The sequence below is a fragment of the Oncorhynchus gorbuscha genome, unplaced genomic scaffold, assembly GCF_021184085.1.
Source record: "Oncorhynchus gorbuscha isolate QuinsamMale2020 ecotype Even-year unplaced genomic scaffold, OgorEven_v1.0 Un_scaffold_1981, whole genome shotgun sequence".
Taxonomy (NCBI): domain Eukaryota; kingdom Metazoa; phylum Chordata; class Actinopteri; order Salmoniformes; family Salmonidae; genus Oncorhynchus; species Oncorhynchus gorbuscha.
This window is the reverse complement of record NW_025746608.1, coordinates 7,209-35,000: the sequence shown is the minus strand read 5'-3', so window position 1 is coordinate 35,000 and position 27,792 is coordinate 7,209. Positions and strand designations below refer to the sequence as shown.

The following is a 27,792-nucleotide window of genomic DNA, read 5'->3' as shown; positions in this document are numbered from 1 at the left end:
CTGTTATTAACATCCATTACCTCTACTGTTATTAACATCCAATACCTCTACTGTTAACATCCAATACCTCTACTGTTAACATCCAATACCTCTACTGTTATTAACATCCAATACCTCTACTGTTAACATCCAATACCTCTACTGTTAACATCCAATACCTCTACTGTTATTAACATCCAATACCTCTACTGTTAACATCCAATACCTCTACTGTTAACATCCAATACCTCTACTGTTATTAACATCCATTACCTCTACTGTTAACATCCAATACCTCTACTGTTAACATCCAATACCTCTACTGTTATTAACATCCATTACCTCTACTGTTATTAACATCCAATACCTCTACTGTTAACATCCAATACCTCTACTGTTATTAACATCCATTACCTCTACTGTTATTAACATCCAATACCTCTACTGTTAACATCCAATACCTCTACTGTTATTAACATCCATTACCTCTACTGTTATTAACATCCAATACCTCTACTGTTAACATCCATTACCTCTACTGTTAACATCCAATACCTCTACTGTTAACATCCAATACCTCTACTGTTTAGCTGTTATGTTCAGTAAATGTAATGGATCATATGATGATAGTCACTGTAATACAGGAAGTAAACTTCTGTTGGTTTTATGAAACTGTGAAATCCTGTTTTAGACATGTTTCATTGGTTGATGACTCTCTGATGCAAGACATGTATATCAGGATATATCATGGAGGTATGTTGAGTGTCTTTCCCCCTGTGTGTGTGTGTGTGTGTGTGTGTGTGTGTGTGTGTGTGTGTGTGTGTGTGTGTGTGTGTGTGTGTGTGTGTGTGTGTGTGTGTGTGTGTGTGTGTGTGTGTGTGTGTGTGTGCAGGTCTCTTACCACACTGGGCTGTGTGATCTCTGCGCTGGCGGACCAGTCTGCGGGGAAGGGGGAAGAATAAGTTTGTTCCTTACAGAGACTCTGTCCTCACCTGGCTTCTCAAGGTCTGTACTAACACACACCTCCTACCACTCTGGTCCTAGCTGTACTGTCTATTGATCAGGGTACTAACACACATCTCCTACCACTCTGGTCCTAGCTGTACTGTCTATTGATCACGGTACTAACACACACCTCCTACCACTCTGGTCCTAGCTGTACTGTCTATTGATCAGGGTACTAACACACACCTCCTATCACTCTGGTCCTAGCTGTACTGTCTATTGATCAGGGTACTAACACACCTCCTATCACTCTGGTCCTAGCTGTACTGTCCATTGATCAGGGTACTAACACACACCTCCTGTCACTCTGGTCCTAGCTGTACTGTCTATTGATCAGTGTACTAACACACACCTCCTATCACTCTGGTCCTAGCTGTACTGTCTATTGATCAGGGTACTAACACACACCTCCTATCACTCTGGTCCTAGCTGTACTGTCTATTGATCAGGGTACCTACACACACACCTCCTATCACTCTGGTCCTAGCTGTACTGTCTATTGATCAGGGTACTAACACACACCTCCTGTCACTCTGGTCCTAGCTGTACTGTCTATTGATCAGGGTACTAACACACACCTCCTATCACTCTGGTCCTAGCTGTACTGTCTATTGATCAGGGTACTAACACACACCTCCTATCACTCTGGTCCTAGCTGTACTGTCTATTGATCAGTGTACCTACACACACACCTCCTATCACTCTGGTCCTAGCTGTACTGTCTATTGATCAGGGTACTAACACACACCTCCTATCACTCTGGTCCTAGCTGTACTGTCTATTGATCAGGGTACTAACACACACCTCCTATAATAATAATAATAATATATGCCATTTAGCAGACGCTTTTATCCAAAGCGACTTACAGTCATGTGTGCATACATTCTACGTATGGGTGGTCCCGGGGATCAAACCCACACTCTGGTCCTAGCTGTACTGTCTATTGGTCAGGGTACCTACACACCTCCTATCACTCTGGTCCTAGCTGTACTGTCTATTGATCAGGGTACCTACACACCTCCTGTCACTCTGGTCCTAGCTGTACTGTCTATTGATCAGGGTACTAACACACACCTCCTATCACTCTGGTCCTAGCTGTACTGTCTATTGATCAGGGTACTAACACACACCTCCTATCACTCTGGTCCTAGCTGTACTGTCTATTGATCAGGGTACCTACACACCTCCTATCACTCTGGTCCTAGCTGTACTGTCTATTGATCAGGGTACTAACACACCTCCTATCATTCTGGTCCTAGCTGTACTGTCTATAGATCAGGGTACTAACACACACCTCCTGTCACTCTGGTCCTAGCTGTACTGGTCAGGGTACTACACTGTGTCACTCTGGTCTACTGTCTATTGATCAGGGTACTAACACACACCTCCTGTCACTCTGGTCCTAGCTGTACTGTCTATTGATCAGGGTACTAACACACACCTCCTATCACTCTGGTCCTAGCTGTACTGTCTATTGATCAGGGTACCTACACACCTCCTATCACTCTGGTCCTAGCTGTACTGTCTATTGATCAGGGTACCTACACACCTCCTATCATTCTGGTCCTAGCTGTACTGTCTATTGATCAGGGTACCTACACACACACCTCCTATCACTCTGGTCCTAGCTGTACTGTCTATTGATCAGGGTACCTACACACCTCCTATCATTCTGGTCCTAGCTGTACTGTCTATTGATCAGGGTACCTACACACACACCTCCTATCACTCTGGTCCTAGCTGTACTGTCTATTGATCAGGGTACCTACACACCTCCTATCATTCTGGTCCTAGCTGTACAGTCTATTGATCAGGGTACTAACACACACCTCCTATCATTCTGGTCCTAGCTGTACTGTCTATTGATCAGGGTACCTACACACACACCTCCTATCACTCTGATCCTAGCTGTACTGTCTATTGATCAGGGTACCTACACACCTCCTATCACTCTGATCCTAGCTGTACTGTCTATTGATCAGGGTACCTACACACACACCTCCTATCACTCTGGTCCTAGCTGTACTGTCTATTGATCAGGGTACTAATACACACCTCCTATCATTCTGGTCCTAGCTGTACTGTCTATTGATCAGGGTACTAATACACACCTCCTATCATTCTGGTCCTAGCTGTACTGTCTATTGATCAGGGTACCTACACACCTCCTATCACTCTGGTCCTAGCTGTACTGTCTATTGATCAGGGTACCTACACACCTCCTATCACTCTGGTCCTAGCTGTACTGTCTATTGATCAGGGTACTAATACATACCTCCTATCATTCTGGTCCTAGCTGTACTGTCTATTGATCAGGGTACTAATACATACCTCCTATCATTCTGGTCCTAGCTGTACTGTCTATTGATTATTGGTCATAGGTGTGTATGTAGTAATGTAAGGAATATCAATAATATTCTCTTTCCACTGCTGTTACAGAAACAACTGCGGTACTAGCTCGTACTGTTCACATTCCCCAACACTGAAGTCTACATTATAACTGTCTATCAATTCAACTGTTTGTTCCTATTCCTCCCTCGGTGTTGCCAGGACAACCTGGGTGGCAACAGTAAGACGTGTATGATCGCCACGGTGAGCCCAGCAGCTGATAACTACGAGGAGACGTTGTCCACGCTGCGTTACGCAGACCGCGCCAAGAGGATCGTCAACCACGCCGTCGTCAATGAAGACCCCAACGCACGGATCATCAGAGAGCTCCGGGAGGAAGTGGAGAAACTCAGAGTACAGCTCTCTCAGGCTGAGGTAGGAGACACACACACACACACACACACATACCGCACACACACACACATACCGCACACACGTGCGTTCTGGCTGGTCCGTTCTGGCTGGTCCGTCCTGGCTGGTCCGTCCTGGCTGGTCCGTCCTGGCTGGTCCGTTCTGGCTGGTCCGTCCTGGCTGGTCCGTCCTGGCTGGTCCGTCCTGGCTGGTCCGTTCTGGCTGGTCCGTCCTGGCTGGTCCGTCCTGGCTGGTCCGTCCTGACTGGTCCGTGTGTGTCTCTGTGTGTCTATGTTCCAGTCTCTAAAGGCTCCAGAGCTGAAGGAGAGGCTTCAGGAGTCAGAGAAGCTGATCCAGGAGATGACCGTTACCTGGGAGCAGAAACTACGCAACACAGAGGAGATTGCTACGGTAACCTACACACTCACTCACATTACATTACATTACATTTAAGTCATTTAGCAGACGCTCTTATCCAGAGCGACTTACAAATTGGTGCATTCACCTTATGACATCCAGTGGAACAGTCACTTTACGATAGTGCATCTAAATCTTAGATGCACTATACAAGGACTAAACCGTTGGTAGTAAATGTCTGTGCAGAGGTAAAATGACATGTGTTTGTTGTATTTCCACAGGAGCGTCAGCAGCAGTTAGAGAGTATGGGGATCTCCCTGGAGACGTCTGGGATCAAAGTTGGAGATGACAAGTGCTTCCTGGTCAACCTGAATGCAGACCCCGCCCTCAATGAGCTGCTGGTCTACTACCTAAAGGTACACAACCGCAACACCAACCGCAACACCAACCGCAACACCAACCACAACACCAATCACAACACCAACCGCAACACCAACCACAACACCAACCGCAACACCAACCACAACACCAACCACAATCACAACCACAACAACAACCACAACACCAACCACAACACCAACCACAATCACAACCGCAACACCAACCACAATCACAACCACAACACCAACCACAACACCAACCACAACACCAACCGCAACACCAACCACAACACCAACCGCAACACCAACCACAACACCAACCGCAACACCAACCACAACACCAACCGCAACACCACCAACACCAACCAAACACCAACCACAACACCAACCACAACACCAACCACAACACCAACCACAATCACAACCACAACACCAATCACAACACCAACCACAATTACAACACCAACCACAACACCAACCACAACACCAATCACAACACCAACCACAACACCAACCACAACACCAACCACAATCACAACCACAACACCAATCACAACACCAACCACAATCACAACACCAATCACAACACCAACCACAACCACAACACCAACCACAATCACAACCACAACACCAATCACAACACCAACCACAATCACAACACCAATCACAACACCAACCGCAACACCAACCACAACACCAACCACAACACCAACCACAATCACAACACCAACCACAATCACAACCACAACACCAACACCAACCACAACACCAACCACAACACCAATCACAACACCAATCACAACACCAACCACAACACCAACCACAACACCAACCACAACACCAACCACAACACCAACCACAATCACAACACCAACCACAACACCAACCACAATCACAACACCAACACCAACCACAACACCAACACCAATCACAATCACAACACCAACACCAATCACAACCACAACACCAACCACAACACCAACACCAACACCAACTACAAGCACAACACCAACACCAACTACAAGCACAACACCAACTACAAGCACAACTACAAGCACAACCACAACACCAACCACAACACCAACCACAACACCAACCACAACACCAACCACAACACCAACCACAACACCAACCACAACACCAACCACAACACCAACCACAACACCAACACCAACCACAACACCAACCACAATCACAACACCAATCACAACACCAACCACAACACCAACCACAATCACAACACCAATCACAACACCAACCACAACACCAACCACAATCACAACACCAACCACAATCACAACCACAACACCAACCACAACACCAACCACAACACCAACCACAACACCAACCACAACACCAACACACCAACCACAATCACAACACCAACACCAACCACAACACCAACCACAACACCAACCACAATCACAACACCAACCACAATCACAACACCAACCACAATCACAACCACAACACCAACCACAACACCAACCACAACACCAACCACAACACCAACACCAACACAACACCAACACCAACACCAACTACAAGCACAACACCAACCACACAACCACAACACCAACCACAACACCAACCACAACACCAACCACAACACCAACCACAACACCAACCACAACACCAACCACAATCACAACACCAACACCAACCACAACACCAACCACAACACCAACACCAACCACAACACCAACCACAATCACAATCACAACACCAACCACAACACCAACCGCAACACCAACCACAACACCAACCACAACACCAACCACAACACCAACCACAATTACAACACCAACCACAACACCAACCACAATCACAACACCAACCACAATCACAACCACAACCACAACTACAACCACAACACCAACACCGACCACAACACCAGTACAGTAGACAGTACAGTAGGATGATGCTAGCCTGTAGTCTGTGTAGTAGACAGTACAGTAGGATGATGCTAGCCTGTAGTTTGTGTAGTAGACAGTACAGTAGGATGATGCTAGCCTGTAGTCTGTGTAGTAGACAGTACAGTAGGATGATGCTAGCCTGTAGTTTGTGTAGTAGACAGTACAGTAGGATGATGCTAGCCTGTAGTTTGTGTAGTAGACAGTACAGTAGGATGATGCTAGCCTGTAGTTTGTGTAGTAGACAGTACAGTAGGATGATGCTAGCCTGTAGTCTGTGTAGTAGACAGTACAGTAGGATGATGCTAGCCTGTAGTCTGTGTAGTAGACAGTACAGTAGGATGATGCTAGCCTGTAGTCTGTGTAGTAGACAGTACAGTAGGATGATGCTAGCCTGTAGTCTGTGTAGTAGACAGTACAGTAGGATGATGCTAGCCTGTAGTCTGTGTAGTAGATAGTACAGTAGGATGATGCTAGCCTGTAGTCTGTGTAGTAGACATTACAGTAGGATGATGCTAGCCTGTAGTCTGTGTAGTAGACATTACAGTAGGATGATGCTAGCCTGTAGTCTGTGTAGTAGACAGTACAGTAGGATGATGCTAGCCTGTAGTCTGTGTAGTAGACAGTACAGTAGGATGATGCTAGCCTGTAGTCTGTGTAGTAGACAGTACAGTAGGATGATGCTAGCCTGTAGTCTGTGTAGTAGACAGTACAGTAGGATGATGCTAGCCTGTAGTCTGTATAGTAGACAGTACAGTAGGATGATGCTAGCCTGTAGTTTGTGTAGTAGACAGTACAGTAGGATGATGCTAGCCTGTAGTCTGTGTAGTAGACAGTACAGTAGGATGATGCTAGCCTGTAGTCTGTGTAGTAGACAGTACAGTAGGATGATGCTAGCCTGTAGTCTGTGTAGTAGACAGTACAGTAGGATGATGCTAGCCTGTAGTCTGTGTAGTAGATAGTACAGTAGGATGATGCTAGCCTGTAGTCTGTGTAGTAGACAGTACAGTAGGATGATGCTAGCCTGTAGTCTGTGTAGTAGACAGTACAGTAGGATGATGCTAGCCTGTAGTCTGTGTAGTAGATAGTACAGTAGGATGATGCTAGCCTGTAGTCTGTGTAGTAGACAGTACAGTAGGATGATGCTAGCCTGTAGTCTGTGTAGTAGACAGTACAGTAGGATAATGCTAGCCTGTAGTCTGTGTAGTAGACATTACAGTAGGATGATGCTAGCCTGTAGTCTGTGTAGTAGACAGTACAGTAGGATAATGCTAGCCTGTAGTCTGTGTAGTAGACAGTACAGTAGGATGATGCTAGCCTGTAGTCTGTGTAGTAGACAGTACAGTAGGATGATGCTAGCCTGTAGTCTGTGTAGTAGACAGTACAGTAGGATAATGCTAGCCTGTAGTCTGTGTAGTAGACAGTACAGTAGGATGATGCTAGCCTGTAGTCTGTGTAGTAGACAGTACAGTAGGATGATGCTAGCCTGTAGTCTGTGTAGTAGACATTACAGTAGGATGATGCTAGCCTGTAGTCCGTGTAGTAGACAGTACAGTAGGATGATGCTAGCCTGTAGTCTGTGTAGTAGACAGTACAGTAGGATGATGCTAGCCTGTAGTCTGTGTAGTAGACATTACAGTAGGATGATGCTAGCCTGTAGTCTGTGTAGTAGACATTACAGTAGGATGATGCTAGCCTGTAGTCTGTGTAGTAGACAGTACAGTAGGATGATGCTAGCCTGTAGTCTGTGTAGTAGACAGTACAGTAGGATGATGCTAGCCTGTAGTCTGTGTAGTAGACAGTACAGTAGGATGATGCTAGCCTGTAGTCTGTGTAGTAGACAGTACAGTAGGATGATGCTAGCCTGTAGTCTGTGTAGTAGACAGTACAGTAGGATGATACTAGCCTGTAGTCTGTATAGTAGACAGTACAGTAGGATGATGCTAGCCTGTAGTTTGTGTAGTAGACAGTACAGTAGGATGATGCTAGCCTGTAGTCTGTGTAGTAGACAGTACAGTAGGATGATGCTAGCCTGTAGTCTGTGTAGTAGACATTACAGTAGGATGATGCTAGCCTGTAGTCTGTGTAGTAGACATTACAGTAGGATGATGCTAGCCTGTAGTCTGTGTAGTAGACAGTACAGTAGGATGATGCTAGCCTGTAGTCTGTGTAGTAGACAGTACAGTAGGATGATGCTAGCCTGTAGTCTGTGTAGTAGACAGTACAGTAGGATGATGCTAGCCTGTAGTCTGTGTAGTAGACATTACAGTAGGATGATGCTAGCCTGTAGTCTGTGTAGTAGACAGTACAGTAGGATGATGCTAGCCTGTAGTCCGTGTAGTAGACATTACAGTAGGATGATGCTAGCCTGTAGTCTGTGTAGTAGACAGTACAGTAGGATGATGCTAGCCTGTAGTCTGTGTAGTAGACAGTACAGTAGGATGATGCTAGCCTGTAGTCTGTGTAGTAGACAGTACAGTAGGATGATGCTAGCCTGTAGTCTGTGTAGTAGACAGTACAGTAGGATGATGCTAGCCTGTAGTCTGTATAGTAGACAGTACAGTAGGATGATGCTAGCCTGTAGTCTGTGTAGTAGACAGTACAGTAGGATGATGCTAGCCTGTAGTCTGTGTAGTAGACAGTACAGTAGGATGATGCTAGCCTGTAGTCCGTGTAGTAGACAGTACAGTAGGATGATGCTAGCCTGTAGTCTGTGTAGTTTTATAGCTTGCAGTTGATTCCCCTTTAATCAGCACCTCTACACTAAATCATTTCTCTGGGGATGCGCCAGCTCGCTGCCATAGAATGTTGAAGTGTCATGTAAATGCATCATAATGCAGGAACTCTCTAACTACAGGGCTCTGGTTCACACTGCAATAGGATGACGCTATGAGAACACAGGAAAGGAAAGGGAGTGGACACATAGTCACAGCGCAGACAGACAACTGGCTCAGTGGCTGAGAGGAACAGACTGAGTCCCAAACAGAGCCCTATGTACTATACTGTATAGGGGGAGAGAGACAGAGCAGAGGGGCAGAGAGACAGAGCAGAGAGGCAGTGAGAGAGAGCAGAGGGGCAGGGTGAGAGAGAGACAAAGAGCAGAGGGGCAGAGAAAGAGAGCAGAGGGGCAGGGTGAGAGAGAGACAAAGAGCAGAGGGGCAGAGAGAGAGAGCAGAGGGGCAGGGTGAGCGAGCAGAGGGGCAGGGTGAGAGAGAGACAAAGAGCAGAGGGGCAGAGAGTGAGAGCAGAGGGGCAGGGTGAGAGAGCAGAGGGGCAGGGTGAGAGAGAGACAGAGCAGAGGGGCAGAGAGAGAGAGCAGAGGGGCAGGGAGAGAGAGAGAGCAGAAGGGCAGGGAGAGAGAGAGACAGAGAGCAGAGGGGCAGGGAGAGAGAGCAGAGGGGCAGGGTGAGAGAGAGACAAAGAGCAGAGGGGCAGAGAGAGAGAGAGAGCAGAGGGGCAGGGTGAGCGAGCAGAGGGGCAGGGTGAGAGAGAGACAGAGAGCAGAGGGGCAGAGAGAGAGAGCAGAGGGGCAGGGAGAGAGAGAGCAGAAGGGCAGGGAGAGAGAGAGACAGAGAGCAGAGGGGCAGGGAGAGAGAGGGAGACAGAGCAGAGGGGCAGGGAGAGAGAGAGCAGATGGGCAGAGAGAGAGAGCAGAGGGGCAGGGAGAGAGAGGGAGACAAAGAGCAGAGGGGCAGGGAGAGAGTGAGAGACAGAGAGCAGAGGGGCAAGGAGAGAGAGCAGAGGGGCAGAGAGAGAGAGGGAGACAAAGAGCAGAGGGGCAGGGAGAGAGAGAGAGAGAGAGCAGAGGGGCAGGGAGAGAGAGAGAGAGACAGAGAGCAGAGGGGCAGGGAGAGAGAGAGAGAGCAGAGGGGCAGGGAGGAGAGAGAGAGAGAGAGAGAGAGAGAGAGAGAGAGAGAGAGAGAGAGAGACAGAGAGACAGAGAGCAGAGGGGCAGGGAGAGAGAGAGCAGAGGGGCAGGGAGAGAGAGAGAGAGAGGGCAGAGGGGCAGGGAGAGAGAGAGAGAGAGACAGAGAGCAGAGGGGCAGGGAGAGAGAGAACCAGAGAGCAGAGGGGCAGGGAGAGAGAGAGAGAGAGCAGAGGGGCAGGGAGAGAGAGCAGAGGGACAGGGAGAGAGAGAGAGAGAGAGAGAGAGAGAGAGAGAGAGAGGAGAGCAGAGGGGCAGGGAGAGAGAGAGAGTGAGAGCAGAGGGGCAGGGAGAGAGAGCAGAGGGACATGGAGAGAGAGAGAGAGAGAGAGAGAGAGAGAGCAGAGGGACAGGGACAGGGAGAGAGAGGCAGAGAGTAGAGTAGAGCAGAGCCTCCTTCATGCCTACAGAACAACAGGTCTGTGTCTGGGCCCCGGCCTGGACAGCCAGCCTGCCCTGCATACCAGTGTGGAATGACACCCACACACACACAATGGAATGAACAAGAGACTGACTTACTGGGGTTATGTTAAGTAGCTGATACAGCTGCAGGAGTGAAGGAGTGTCGGACATCCTCTGGAATTGGGATGTTTGTTTAACTACACCCACTCTGTGATGAGAGAGGGAAAGACAAGGGGAGAGAGAGAGAGAGAGAGAAGGGGGAGAGAGAGAGATAGAAGGGGGAGAGAGAGAGATAGAAGGGGAGAGAGAGAGATAGAAGGGGAGAGATAGATAGAAGGGGAGAGAGAGAGATATAGAAGGGGAGAGAGAGATAGAAGGGGAGAGAGAGAGAGATAGAAGGGGAGAGAGAGAGATAGAAGGGGAGAGAGAGATAGAAGGGAGAGAGATAGATAGAAGGGGAGAGAGATATATAGAAGGGGAGAGAGAGAAATAGAGAGAAAGGAGGAGAGAGAGAGAGAGATAGAAGGGGGAGATAGAGAGATATAGAAGGGGAGAGAGAGAAATAGAGAGAGAGAGAGAGAGAGAGAGAGAGAGAGAGAGAGAGAGAGAGAGAGAGAGAGAGAGATAGAAGGGGGAGATAGAGAGAGAAGGGGAGAGAGAGATATATATAGACGGGGAGAGAGAGATATAGAAGGGAGAGAGAGAAATAGAGAGAAGGAGAAGAGAGAGAAGAGAGAGAGAGAGAGAGAGAGAGAGAGAGAGAGAGAGAGAGAGAGAGAGAGAGAGAGAGAGAGAGAGAGAGAGAGAGAGAGAGAGAGAGATAATACAATACAATACAGCGGGTAAATGCAAGTATTTCTCGTGACTGTGCCTCAAAACCAAATGTTTTCCTGGCCCACCACTCCACCCTGGACTTGAACAGCCTCTATGACCAGGTCCACCTCTACAAGGCAGCAGTGCCCACCTTTGCCCGAACTCTAAAGGACATCGCTCTCAAACGTATTTCCAACACTTCACACAGGAGCAACAGATCAATAGACACCCCACCCAGACCGGCGAGACACCCTCCCAGACCTGCAGGACCCCCCCCCTGGACCTACACATAGAGGACCCACGCCAAGAGGAATTACATCCAGACCACCGCACACCCAGACACATCCACACCCCCTCCCCAACCAATCAACACCCCCCCCACGTCAACCATGCCCACACCCCATTTAGGCCCCCTCAGATCAGACCTATGCCACTTCTGTGCACCCCACCCCCGCAAAGAGGGCCTCAACATGGAAGCCACACATACACCCAGGTAGTGAGCGGGCAAACAGTCCCAACCCCCACTCTCACACTCGCCCAAGCCAATGGCATGTACCAGATGCTCAGCAGGCTCTGCTCACACTTACTGGCCTGAGGCCAAACCACGACCAACAACATTGGACACTCTATGGAACAAAAAGCATTCACTATATCATCCTGGAATATCCAAGGCCTGAGGTCATCTGCCTTTGGCCTGAAGAGCAGAAACCCGGACTTCATCAAAGAAATCGGTAACACAGACATGGTCATCCTGCAAGAAACCTGGTATAGAGGAGACAGGCCCACAGGTTGCCCTCTAGGTTACAGAGAGCTGGTAGTCCCATCCACCAAACTACCAGGTGTGAAACAGGGAAGGGACTCAGGGGGTATGCTAATTTGGTATAGAGCAGACCTAACTAACTCCATTAAATTGACTGTAAGTCGCTTTGGATAAAAGCGTCCGCTAAATGGCATATATTATTATTATTATTATTATTATTATTAAATTAATCAAAACAGGAACATTCTACATTTGGCTAGAAATTCAAAAGGAAATTATCCTAACAGAGAAAAATGTCCTCCTTTGTGCTACCTATATCCCCCCACTAGAATCCCCATATTTTAATGAAGACAGCTTCTCCATCCTGGAGGGCGAAATCAATCATTTCCAGGCCCAGGGACATGTACTAGTCTGTGGCGACCTAAATGCCAGAACCGGACAAGAACCTGACACCCTCAGCACACAGGGGGACAAACATCTGCCTGGAGGTGACAGCATCCCCTCCCACATATGCCTCCCTAGGCACAAATATGACAACATAACCAACAAAAACGGGTCACAACTCCTGCAGCTCTGTCGCACGCTGGGTATGTACATGGTCAATGGTAGGCTTCGAGGGGACTCCTATGGTAGGTACACCTATAGCTCATCTCTTGGCAGTAGTACTGTGGACTACTTTATCACTGACCTCAACCCAGAGTCTCTCAGAGCGTTCACAGTCAGCCCACTGACACCCCTATCAGACCACAGCAAAATCACAGTCTACTTGAACAGAGCAATACTCAATCATGAGGCATCAAAGCCAAAGGAACTGAGTAACATTAAGAAATGCTATAGATGGAAGGAAGGTAGTTTGGAAACCTACCAAAAAACAATTAGGCAACAACAAATTCAATCCCTTTTAGACAATTTCCTGGGTAAAACGTTCCACTGTAATAGTGAAGGTGTAAACCTGGCAGTAGAAAATATTAACAGTATATTTGACCTCTCAGCTTCCCTATCAAATCTAAAAATCTCAAATAGAAAACCGAAGAAAATTAACAACAATGACAAATGGTTTGATGAAGAGTGCAAAAATCTAAGAAAGAAATTGAGAAACCTGTCCAACCAAAAACATAGAGACCCGGAAAACCTGAGTCTACGCCTTCACTATGGTGAATCACTAAAACAATACAGAAATACACTACGGAAAAAGAAGGAACAGCATGTCAGAAATCAGCTCAATGTAATTGAAGAATCCATAGACTCTAACCACTTCTGGGAAAATTGGAAAACACTAAACAAACAACAACACGAAGAATTATCTATCCAAAATGGAGATGTATGGGTAAACCACTTCTCCAATCTTTTGGTTCTATAACAAAGAACAAAGAGCAAAAACATATACATGATCAAATACAGATCTTAGAATCAACTATTAAAGACTACCAGAACCCACTGGATTCTCCAATTACATTGAATGAGTTACAGTACAAAATAAAAACCATTCAACCCAAAAAGGCCTGTGGTGTCGATGGTATCCTCAATGTAATGATCAAATATACAGAAAACAAATTCCAATTGGCTATACTAAAACTCTTTAACATTATACTTAGCTCTGGCATCTTCCCCAATATTTGGAACCAAGGACTGATCACCCCAATCCACAAAAGTGGAGACAAATTTGACCCCAATAACTACCGTGGAATATGTGTCAACAGTAACCTTGGGAAAATCCTCTGCATTATTATTAACAGCAGACTCGTACATTTCCTCAATGAAAACAATGTACTGAGCAAATGTCAAATTGGCTTTTACCAAATTACCATACAACAGACCATGTATTCACCCTGCACACCCTAATCGACAACCAAACAAACCAAAACAAAGGCAAAGTCTTCTCATGCTTTGTTGATTTCAAAAAAGCCTTCGACTCAATCTGGCATGAGGGTCTGCTATACAAACTGATGGAAAGTGGTGTTGGGGGTAAAACATACGACATTATAAAATCCATGTACACAAACAACAAGTGTGCGGTTAAAATTGGCAAAAAAACACACACATTTCTTCACACAGGATCGTGGGGTTAGACAGGGATGCAGCTTAAGCCCCACCCTCTTCAACATATATATCAACGAATTGGCACGGGCACTAGAAAAGTCTGCAGCACCCGGCCTCCTCCTGCTAGAATCCGAAGTCAAATGTCTGCTGTTTGCTGATGATCTGGTGCTTCTGTCACCAACCAAGGAGGGCCTACAGCAGCACCTAGATCTTATGCACAGATTCTGTCAGACCTGGGCCCTGACAGTAAATCTCAGTAAGACCAAAATAATGGTGTTCCAAAAAAGGTCCAGTCACCAGGACCACAAATACAAATTCCATCTAGACACTGTTGCCCTAGAGCACACAAAAAACTATACATACCTTGGCCTAAACATCAGCGCCACAGGTAACTTCCACAAAGCTGTGAACGATCTGAGAGACAAGGCAAGAAGGGCATTCTATGCCATCAAAAGAAACATAAATTTCAACATACCAATTAGGATTTGGCTAAAAATACTTGAATCAGTCATAGAGCCCATTGCCCTTTATGGTTGTGAGGTCTGGGGTCCGCTCACCAACCAAGACTTCACAAAATGGGACAAACACCAAATTGAGACTCTGCACGCAGAATTCTGCAAAAATATCCTCCGTGTACAACGTAAAACACCAAATAATGCATGCAGAGCAGAATTAGGCCGATACCCACTAATTATCAAAATCCAGAAAAGAGCCGTTAAATTCTACAACCACCTAAAAGGAAGCGATTCACAAACCTTCCATAACAAAGCCATCACCTACAGAGAGATGAACCTGGAGAAGAGTCCCCTAAGCAAGCTGGTCCTGGGGCTCTGTTCACAAACACAAACACACCCTACAGAGCCCCAGGACAACAGCACAATTAGACCCAACCAAATCATGAGAAAACAAAAAGATAATTACTTAACACATTGGAAAGAATTAACAAAAAAACAGAGCAAACTAGAATGCTATTTGGCCCTACACAGAGAGTACACAGCGGCAGAATACCTGACCACTGTGACTGACCCAAAATTAAGGAAAGCTTTGACTATGTACAGACTCAGTGAGCATAGCCTTGCTATTGAGAAAGGCCGCCTATGTGCTCACTGCCCACAAAATGAGGTGGAAACTGAGCTGCACTTCCTAACCTCCTGCCCAATGTATGACCATATTAGAGAGACATATTTCCCCCAGATTACACAGATCCACAAAGAATTCGAAAACAAATCCAATTTTGAAAAACTCCCATATCTTTTGGGTGAAATTCCACAGTGTGCCATCACAGCAGCAAGATTTGTGACCTGTTGCCACGAGAAAAGGGCAACCAGTGAAGAACAAACACCATTGTAAATACAACCCATATTTATGCTTATTCATTTTATCTTGTGTCATTTAACTATTTGTACATTGTATATATATATATATAATATGACATTTGTAATGTCTTTACTGTTTTTAAACTTCTGTATGTGTAATGTTTACTGTTAATTTTTGTTGTTTTTCACTTTGTATGTTGTCTACCTCACTTGCTTTGGCAATGTTAACACATGTTTCCCATGCCAATAAAGCCCTTGAATTGAATTGAATTGAGATATAGAAGGGGAGAGAGAGAGTTAGAGTGGACAGAATCAGCTTTTTCACTGAGCTCACAGTCACTAAGTGACTGTTCTTGTGCAGTTTCGTCCCCATTGATGAAAGGAGAAAGCTGTTGTAGCAGATTAAAATGGCCTCATGATATCAGTGGGGATGTAATGATATCACCAGTTATATAAGTGGTACATACCTGAGTCTGTGGGGAAGTAATGATATCACCAGTTATATAAGTGGTACATACCTGAGTCTGTGTCTGTGGGGAAGTAATGATATCACCAGTTATATAAGTGGTACATACCTGAGTCTGTGGGGAAGTAATGATATCACCAGTTATATAAGTGGTACATACCTGAGTCTGTGTGGAAGTAATGATATCACCAGTTATATAAGTGGTACATACCTGAGTCTGTGTCTGTGTGGAAGTAATGATATCACCAGTTATATAAGTGGTACATACCTGAGTCTGTGGGGAAGTAATGATATCACCAGTTATATAAGTGGTACATACCTGAGTCTGTGTCTGTGGGGAAGTAATGATATCACCAGTTATATAAGTGGTACATACCTGAGTCTGTGTCTGTGTGGAAGTAATGATATCACCAGTTATATAAGTGGTACATACCTGAGTCTGTGTCTGTGTGGAAGTAATGATATCACCAGTTATATAAGTGGTACATACCTGAGTCTGTGTGTCTGTGTGGAAGTAATGATATCACCAGTTATATAAGTGGTACATACCTGAGTCTGTGTGGAAGTAATGATATCACCAGTTATATAAGTGGTACATACCTGAGTCTGTGTCTGTGTGGAAGTAATGATATCACCAGTTATATAAGTGGTACATACCTGAGTCTGTGTCTGTGTGGAAGTAATGATATCACCAGTTATATAAGTGGTACATACCTGAGTCTGTGTCTGTGGGGAAGTAATGATATCACCAGTTATATAAGTGGTACATACCTGTGTCTGTGGGGAAGTAATGATATCACCAGTTATATAAGTGGTACATACCTGAGTCTGTGTCTGTGGGGAAGTAATGATATCACCAGTTATATAAGTGGTACATACCTGAGTCTGTGGGGAAGTAATGATATCACCAGTTATATAAGTGGTACATACCTGAGTCTGTGTCTGTGGGGAAGTAATGATATCACCAGTTATATAAGTGGTACATACCTGTGTCTGTGTGGAAGTAATGATATCACCAGTTATATAAGTGGTACATACCTGAGTCTGTGTGTCTGTGTGGAAGTAATGATATCACCAGTTATATAAGTGGTACATACCTGTGTCTGTGTGGAAGTAATGATATCACCAGTTATATAAGTGGTACATACCTGAGTCTGTGTCTGTGGGGAAGTAATGATATCACCAGTTATATAAGTGGTACATACCTGAGTCTGTGGGGAAGTAATGATATCACCAGTTATATAAGTGGTACATACCTGAGTCTGTGGGGAAGTAATGATATCACCAGTTATATAAGTGGTACATACCTGAGTCTGTGGGGAAGTAATGATATCACCAGTTATATAAGTGGTACATACCTGAGTCTGTGTCTGTGGGGAAGTAATGATATCACCAGTTATATAAGTGGTACATACCTGAGTCTGTGGGGAAGTAATGATATCACCAGTTATATAAGTGGTACATACCTGAGTCTGTGTGGAAGTAATGATATCACCAGTTATATAAGTGGTACATACCTGAGTCTGTGTGTCTGTGGGGGAAGTAATGATATCACCAGTTATATAAGTGGTACATACCTGAGTCTGTGTCTGTGGGGAAGTAATGATATCACCAGTTATATAAGTGGTACATACCTGAGTCTGTGTGGAAGTAATGATATCACCAGTTATATAAGTGGTACATACCTGAGTCTGTGTATGTGGGGAAGTAATGATATCACCAGTTATATAAGTGGTACATACCTGAGTCTGTGTCTGTGTGGAAGTAATGATATCACCAGTTATATAAGTGGTACATACCTGAGTCTGTGTCTGTGGGGAAGTAATGATATCACCAGTTATATAAGTGGTACATACCTGTGTCTGTGTGGAAGTAATGATATCACCAGTTATATAAGTGGTACATACCTGAGTCTGTGTCTGTGGGGAAGTAATGATATCACCAGTTATATAAGTGGTACATACCTGAGTCTGTGTCTGTGGGGAAGTAATGATATCACCAGTTATATAAGTGGTACATACCTGAGTCTGTGGGGAAGTAATGATATCACCAGTTATATAAGTGGTACATACCTGAGTCTGTGGGGAAGTAATGATATCACCAGTTATATAAGTGGTACATACCTGAGTCTGTGGGGAAGTAATGATATCACCAGTTATATAAGTGGTACATACCTGAGTCTGTGTCTGTGGGGAAGTAATGATATCACCAGTTATATAAGTGGTACATACCTGAGTCTGTGGGAAGTAATGATATCACCAGTTATATAAGTGGTACATACCTGAGTCTGTGTGGAAGTAATGATATCACCAGTTATATAAGTGGTACATACCTGAGTCTGTGTGTCTGTGGGGAAGTAATGATATCACCAGTTATATAAGTGGTACATACCTGAGTCTGTGTCTGTGGGGAAGTAATGATATCACCAGTTATATAAGTGGTACATACCTGAGTCTGTGTGGAAGTAATGATATCACCAGTTATATAAGTGGTACATACCTGAGTCTGTGTATGTGGGGAAGTAATGATATCACCAGTTATATAAGTGGTACATACCTGAGTCTGTGTCTGTGTGGAAGTAATGATATCACCAGTTATATAAGTGGTACATACCTGAGTCTGTGTCTGTGGGAAGTAATGATATCACCAGTTATATAAGTGGTACATACCTGAGTCTGTGTCTGTGTGGAAGTAATGATATCACCAGTTATATAAGTGGTACATACCTGAGTCTGTGGGGAAGTAATGATATCACCAGTTATATAAGTGGTACATACCTGAGTCTGTGTCTGTGGGGAAGTAATGATATCACCAGTTATATAAGTGGTACATACCTGAGTCTGTGGGGAAGTAATGATATCACCAGTTATATAAGTGGTACATACCTGAGTCTGTGGGGAAGTAATGATATCACCAGTTATATAAGTGGTACATACCTGAGTCTGTGGGAAGTAATGATATCACCAGTTATATAAGTGGTACATACCTGAGTCTGTGTGGAAGTAATGATATCACCAGTTATATAAGTGGTACATACCTGAGTCTGTGGGGAAGTAATGATATCACCAGTTATATAAGTGGTACATACCTGAGTCTGTGGGGAAGTAATGATATCACCAGTTATATAAGTGGTACATACCTGAGTCTGTGTCTGTGGGGAAGTAATGATATCACCAGTTATATAAGTGGTACATACCTGAGTCTGTGGGGAAGTAATGATATCACCAGTTATATAAGTGGTACATACCTGAGTCTGTGTGGAAGTAATGATATCACCAGTTATATAAGTGGTACATACCTGAGTCTGTGGGGAAGTAATGATATCACCAGTTATATAAGTGGTACATACCTGAGTCTGTGTCTGTGGGGAAGTAATGATATCACCAGTTATATAAGTGGTACATACCTGAGTCTGTGTGTCTGTGTGGAAGTAATGATATCACCAGTTATATAAGTGGTACATACCTGAGTCTGTGTGGAAGTAATGATATCACCAGTTATATAAGTGGTACATACCTGAGTCTGTGTCTGTGGGGAAGTAATGATATCACCAGTTATATAAGTGGTACATACCTGTGTCTGTGTGGAAGTAATGATATCACCAGTTATATAAGTGGTACATACCTGAGTCTGTGTCTGTGGGGAAGTAATGATATCACCAGTTATATAAGTGGTACATACCTGAGTCTGTGTCTGTGGGGAAGTAATGATATCACCAGTTATATAAGTGGTACATACCTGAGTCTGTGGGGAAGTAATGATATCACCAGTTATATAAGTGGTACATACCTGAGTCTGTGGGGAAGTAATGATATCACCAGTTATATAAGTGGTACATACCTGTCTGTGGGGAAGTAATGATATCACCAGTTATATAAGTGGTACATACCTGAGTCTGTGTCTGTGGGGAAGTAATGATATCACCAGTTATATAAGTGGTACATACCTGAGTCTGTGGGGAAGTAATGATATCACCAGTTATATAAGTGGTACATACCTGAGTCTGTGTGGAAGTAATGATATCACCAGTTATATAAGTGGTACATACCTGAGTCTGTGTGTCTGTGGGGAAGTAATGATATCACCAGTTATATAAGTGGTACATACCTGAGTCTGTGTCTGTGGGGAAGTAATGATATCACCAGTTATATAAGTGGTACATACCTGAGTCTGTGTGGAAGTAATGATATCACCAGTTATATAAGTGGTACATACCTGAGTCTGTGTATGTGGGGAAGTAATGATATCACCAGTTATATAAGTGGTACATACCTGAGTCTGTGTCTGTGTGGAAGTAATGATATCACCAGTTATATAAGTGGTACATACCTGAGTCTGTGTCTGTGGGGAAGTAATGATATCACCAGTTATATAAGTGGTACATACCTGAGTCTGTGTGTCTGTGTGGAAGTAATGATATCACCAGTTATATAAGTGGTACATACCTGAGTCTGTGTGTCTGTGTGGAAGTAATGATATCACCAGTTATATAAGTGGTACATACCTGAGTCTGTGTGTCTGTGTGGAAGTAATGATATCACCAGTTATATAAGTGGTACATACCTGAGTCTGTGTGTCTGTGTGGAAGTAATGATATCACCAGTTATATAAGTGGTACATACCTGAGTCTGTGTGGAAGTAATGATATCACCAGTTATATAAGTGGTACATACCTGAGTCTGTGTGGAAGTAATGATATCACCAGTTATATAAGTGGTACATACCTGAGTCTGTGTGGAAGTAATGATATCACCAGTTATATAAGTGGTACATACCTGAGTCTGTGTGGAAGTAATGATATCACCAGTTATATAAGTGGTACATACCTGAGTCTGTGTGGAAGTAATTATATCACCAGTTATATAAGTGGTACATACCTGAGTCTGTGTGGAAGTAATGATATCACCAGTTATATAAGTGGTACATACCTGAGTCTGTGTCTGTGGGGAAGTAATGATATCACCAGTTATATAAGTGGTACATACCTGAGTCTGTGTGGAAGTAATGATATCACCAGTTATATAAGTGGTACATACCTGAGTCTGTGGGGAAGTAATGATATCACCAGTTATATAAGTGGTACATATCTGAGTCTGTGGGGAAGTAATGATATCACCAGTTATATAAGTGGTACATATCTGAGTCTGTGTGGAAGTAATGATATCACCAGTTATATAAGTGGTACATACCTGAGTCTGTGTCTGTGTGGAAGTAATGATATCACCAGTTATATAAGTGGTACATACCTGAGTCTGTGGGAAGTAATGATATCACCAGTTATATAAGTGGTACATACCTGAGTCTGTGTGTCTGTGGGGAAGTAATGATATCACCAGTTATATAAGTGGTACATACCTGAGTCTGTGTGGAAGTAATGATATCACCAGTTATATAAGTGGTACATACCTGAGTCTGTGTGGAAGTAATGATATCACCAGTTATATAAGTGGTACATACCTGAGTCTGTGTGGAAGTAATGATATCACCAGTTATATAAGTGGTACATATCTGATTCTGTGTGTCTGTGTGGAAGTAATGATATCACCAGTTATATAAGTGGTACATACCTGAGTCTGTGTGGAAGTAATGATATCACCAGTTATATAAGTGGTACATACCTGAGTCTGTGTCTGTGGGGAAGTAATGATATCACCAGTTATATAAGTGGTACATACCTGAGTCTGTGTCTGTGGGGAAGTAATGATATCACCAGTTATATAAGTGGTACATACCTGAGTCTGTGTCTGTGGGAAGTAATGATATCACCAGTTATATAAGTGGTACATACCTGAGTCTGTGTCTGTGGGGAAGTAATGATATCACCAGTTATATAAGTGGTACATATCTGATTCTGTGTGTCTGTGTGGAAGTAATGATATCACCAGTTATATAAGTGGTACATACCTGAGTCTGTGTCTGTGGGGAAGTAATGATATCACCAGTTATATAAGTGGTACATACCTGAGTCTGTGTCTGTGGGGAAGTGAATTGCAGTCTGTTCCGTCAGATCAGATGTCAACCTGGATTAAGTAGGACCTGACCCACATGAATTATGGGAAATCATCATCTCCTCTCTGTGTGTGTGTGTGTGTGTGTGTGTGTGTGTGTGTGTGTGTGTGTGTGTGTGTGTGTGTGTGTGTGTGTGTGTGTGTGTGTGTGTGTGTGTGTGTGTGTGTGTGTGTGTGTGTGTGTGTGTGTGTAGGAACACACGCGTGTGGGTGCAGACACCTCTCAGGACATCCAGCTCTTTGGGATTGGTATCCAGTCAGAACACTGTGTGTTGGAGATCAGCCCAGATGGGGGGGAGGTCACCCTCACCCCTATAGAGAATGCCAGGTGAGCTAACACACACACAGTAGGCACACACACATGCACACACACAGTATACACACACACACACACACACACACACACAGTATGCACATACACACAGTACACATACACACACAGTACACACACACACAGTATGCACACACACAGTACACACACACACAGTACGCACACACACACACAGTACACACACACACAGTACACACACACACAGTACACACACACAGTACACACACACAGTACACACACACACACACAGTACACACACACACAGTACACACACACACAGTACACACACACACAGTACACACACACAGTACACACACACACAGTACACACACACAGTACACACACACAGTACACACACACACACAGTACACACACACACAGTACACACACATGGATGAGTGAACTGGACCTGACTGGAGTTTCTCATGACCTCATAGCTGAGGTATTTCTGATCTCAACCTCCTGCTTTGATATCAAACATCCCCCTCCCTCCCTGCATCCCTCCCTCCCTTCATCCCTCCCGCTCTCTCTCCCTCCCTCCTTGCCTGCCTGCCTGCCCTCCCTCCCTCCCTCCCTGCATCCCTCCCTTCATCCCTCCCTCCCTCCCTGCATCCCTCCCTCCCTTCATCCCTCCCTCTCTCCCTCCCTCCCTCCCTGCATCCCTCCCTCCCTCCCTTCATCCCTCCCTCCCTCTCTGCCTCCCTCCCTCCCTGCATCCCTCCCTTCATCCATCCCTCCCTCCCTGCATCCCTCCCTCCCTCCCTGCATCCCTCCCTCCCTTCATCCCTCCCTCTCTCCCTCCCTCCCTCCTTGCCTGCCTGCCTGCCTCTCCCCCACCACCCGTCCCAGTAAAGGCTATCTATGAAATATGAGGATATCTCATTGATAGTCTTTACTGTTGGTGGGTGATATGAGGATATCTCATTGATAGTCTTTACTGTTGGTGGGTGATATGAGGATATCTCATTGATAGTCTTTACTGTTGGTGGGTGATATGAGGATATCTCATTGGTAGTCTTTACTGTTGGTGGGTGATATGAGGATATCTCATTGGTAGTCTTTACTGTTGGTGGGTGATATGAGGATATCTCATTGATAGTCTTTACTGTTGGTGGGTGATATGAGGATATCTCATTGATAGTCTTTACTGTTGGTGGGTGATATGAGGATATCTCATTGATAGTCTTTACTGTTGGTGGGTGATATGAGGATATCTCATTGGTAGTCTTTACTGTTGGTGGGTGATATGAGGATATCTCATTGATAATCTTTACTGTTGGTGGGTGATATGAGGATATCTCATTGGTAGTCTTTACTGTTGGTGGGTGATATGAGGATATCTCATTGGTAGTCTTTACTGTTGGTGGGTGATATGAGGATATCTCATTGATAATCTTTACTGTTGGTGGGTGATATGAGGATATCTCATTGATAATCTTTACTGTTGGTGGGTGATATGAGGATATCTCATTGATAATCTTTACTGTTGGTGGGTGATATGAGGATATCTCATTGATAATCTTTACTGTTGGTGGGTGATATGAGGATATCTCATTGATAATCTTTACTGTTGGTGGGTGATATGAGGATATCTCATTGATAATCTTTACTGTTGGTGGGTGATATGAGGATATCTCATTGATAATCTTTACTGTTGGTGGGTGATATGAGGATATCTCATTGATAGTCTTTACTGTTGGTGGGTGATATGAGGATATCTCATTGATAGTCTTTACTGTTGGTGGGTGATATGAGGATATCTCATTGATAGTCTTTACTGTTGGTGGGTGATATGAGGATATCTCATTGATAATCTTTACTGTTGGTGGGTGATATGAGGATATCTCATTGATAATCTTTACTGTTGGTGGGTGATATGAGGATATCTCATTGGTAGTCTTTACTGTTGGTGGGTGATATGAGGATATCTCATTGATAATCTTTACTGTTGGTGGGTGATATGGGGATATCTCATTGGTAGTCTTTACTGTTGGTGGGTGATATGATGATATTTGATGTGCTGTATTACTCTCTGTGTGGAAGAAGGAGGTACAGCAGGATGGGATGTCTATTGTCCCACAACACACCTCAATATGACATCATCAGACTGTATTGCTCTGCTCCAACAGAACCTGTGTGAATGGAACCATGACTGAGTCCTTGGTCCACCTGTGGCATGGAGACCGCATATTGTGGGGCAACAACCACTTCTTCAGGTGAGGAGTTTCTCTACAGAACATCTACTGGACAAAGTTAACTAGAGATTTTCCAGAATTCCTGGTTGTAAATATTCCCAAAACATCCAGAACCCTCCAATCAGGATTTCTGGAAAAGCTGCGAATTTTTGGGAATGTTACATCCGTTAGCTGCCAGGTGCTGTGTAGAAGCAGGAAGTGAGTGTACATCCTGTGTGCTGTAGAAGCAGGAACTGAGTCTACATCCTGTGTGCTGTAGAAGCAGGAAGTGAGTGTACATCCTGTGTGCTGTAGAAGCAGGAACTGAGTCTACATCCTGTGTGCTGTAGAAGCAGGAACTGAGTCTAGTCTACATCCTGTGTGCTGTAGAAAGCAGGAACTGAGTCTACATCCTGTGTGCTGTAGAAAGCAGGAACTGAGTCTACATCCTGTGTGCTGTAGAAAGCAGGAACTGAGTCTACATCCTGTGTGCTGTAGAAAGCAGGAACTGAGTCTACATCCTGTGTGCTGTAGAAACAGGAAGTGAGTGTACATCCTGTGTGCTGTAGAAACAGGAAGTGAGTGTACATCCTGTGTGCTGTAGAAGCAGGAACTGAGTCTACATCCTGTGTGCTGTAGAAAGCAGGAACTGAGTCTACATCCTGTGTGCTGTAGAAGCAGGAACTGAGTCTACATCCTGTGTGCTGTAGAAAGCAGGAACTGAGTCTACATCCTGTGTGCTGTAGAAAGCAGGAACTGAGTCTACATCCTGTGTGCTGTAGAAACAGGAAGTGAGTGTACATCCTGTGTGCTGTAGAAACAGGAAGTGAGTCTACATCCTGAGTGCTGTAGAAACAGGAAGTGAGTGTACATCCTGAGTGCTGTAGAAACAGGAAGTGAGTGTACATCCTGTGTGCTGTAGAAACAGGAAGTGAGTGTACATCCTGTGTGCTGTAGAAACAGGAACTGAGTGTACATCCTGTGTGCTGTAGAAACAGGAACTGAGTCTACATCCTGTGTGCTGTAGAAAGCAGGAAGTGAGTGTACATCCAGTGTGCTGTAGAAACAGGAACTGAGTGTACATCCTGTGTGCTGTAGGATAAACCTGCCTGGGAGGAAGCGGCGTGAGCGTCTGAAGGAGCTGGAGAGGGAACGGGCGTCCCCCAGGGAGAGCTATGTAGAGGTAGACGTAGAGACAGACAGCGAGGCCTCCTCAGAACAGGACTACAGCTATGAGTTCGCCCAGACGGAGGTCATGATGAAGACCCTGGGAAACAACGGTATGTATGATGACTTCTGGAACAAATTACAATCATTTTGCTAAACTGGGTTTTTCAGAAATCCCATTTGAAAGATTCACAGATGTCCTTATTCCCTCCTGATTCCGGTAACCTTCCAAACGGGATTTCTAGAAAACGCAGGATTTTGGGGGAAGTACCTGGAATTTTGCCATACTATATTGAACGATATACAGTGTTGCGTTCGCACTGCAGGTATAAACTGCCTCAGTCCCTGAAAGAGCTCCGTGGCCTCTCCTCCTCAACCCCGACACCAGAGGTTTCATTTAGAGACACTTGACCTGCGATGGAGGACACCAGTCCCCCTCAAGGGGAACTGAGACACATCTGTCCTCTCCTCCCCTTTCCCTGTGATGCAACCGTTATGTCACACACAAGCTGTGTGTGTGTGTGTGTGTGTGTGTGTGTGTGTGTGTGTGTGTGTGTGTGTGTGTGTGTGTGTGTGTGTGTGTGTGTGTGTGTGTGTGTGTGTGTGTGTGTGTGTGTGTGTGTGTGTGTGTGTGTGTGTGTGTGTGTGTGTGTGTGTGTGTGATGCCCTGTCCTGTTCACATGAGGTGGGATGACCTGCCTTGCATCTGCTGTGTGGGAGAGGCTGCCATCCCACCTATTACACACTACACACACACACACACATACCACTACACACACACACACACCAGTACACTACACACACACCAGTACACTACACACACACACACACATACCACTACACACACACACACCAGTACACTACACACACACACACACATACCACAACACACACACACACCAGTACACTACACACACACACACACACACACATACCACTACACACACACACACCAGTACACTACACACACACCAGTACACTACACACACCACTACACTACACACACACCACTACCCTACACACACCACTACTACACACACACACTACCCACACACTACACACACACACACCAGTACACACACACACACCACTACCCTACACACACCACTACACACACACACACCAGTACACTACACACACACCAGTACACCCACCACTATACTAAACACACCACAACACACACACACACACACATACCACTACACACACGCACCAGTACACTACACACACACACACCAGTACACTACACACACACACACACACACACACACCAGTATACTACACACACACCAGTACACCCACCACTATACTAAACACACCACAACACACACACTACACAACACACACCACTACACACACCACTACACACACCCACCACTACACTAAACTCACCACTACACTCACACCTAGTACAGACCATCTGGTACAGACCATCTGGTACAGACCATCTGATACAGACCATCTGATACAGACCATCTGATACAGACCATCTGGTACAGACCATCTGATATAGACCATCTGATACAGACCATCTGATACAGACCTGATACAGACCATCTGATACAGACCATCTGGTACAGACCATATGATACATACCATCTGATACAGACCATCTGATACAGACCATCTGGTACAGACCATCTGATACAGACCTGATACAGACCATCTGATACAGACCTGATACAGACCATCTGATACAGACCATCTGGTACAGACCATCTGATACAGACCATCTGATACAGACCATCTGATACAGACCTGATACAGACCATCTGATACAGACCATCTGATACCATCTGATACAGACCATCTGATACAGACCATCTGATACAGACCATCTGATACAGACCATCTGATACAGACCATCTGGTACAGACCATCTGATACAGACCATCTGGTACAGACCATCTGGTACAGACCATCTGATACAGACCATCTGATACAGACCATCTGGTACAGACCATCTGGTACAGACCATCTGATACAGACCATGTGGTACAGACCATCTGATTCAGAC

At 44.8% G+C, this 27,792-nt stretch overlaps 1 pseudogene; it reads left to right on the top strand.

Annotated features, from left to right (window-relative positions):
- LOC124024730 overlaps positions 1 to 25,932 on the top strand; it is a 64,461-nt pseudogene extending 38,529 nt beyond the window's left edge.
- The last annotated feature ends 1,860 nt before the right edge of the window (positions 25,933 to 27,792 follow it).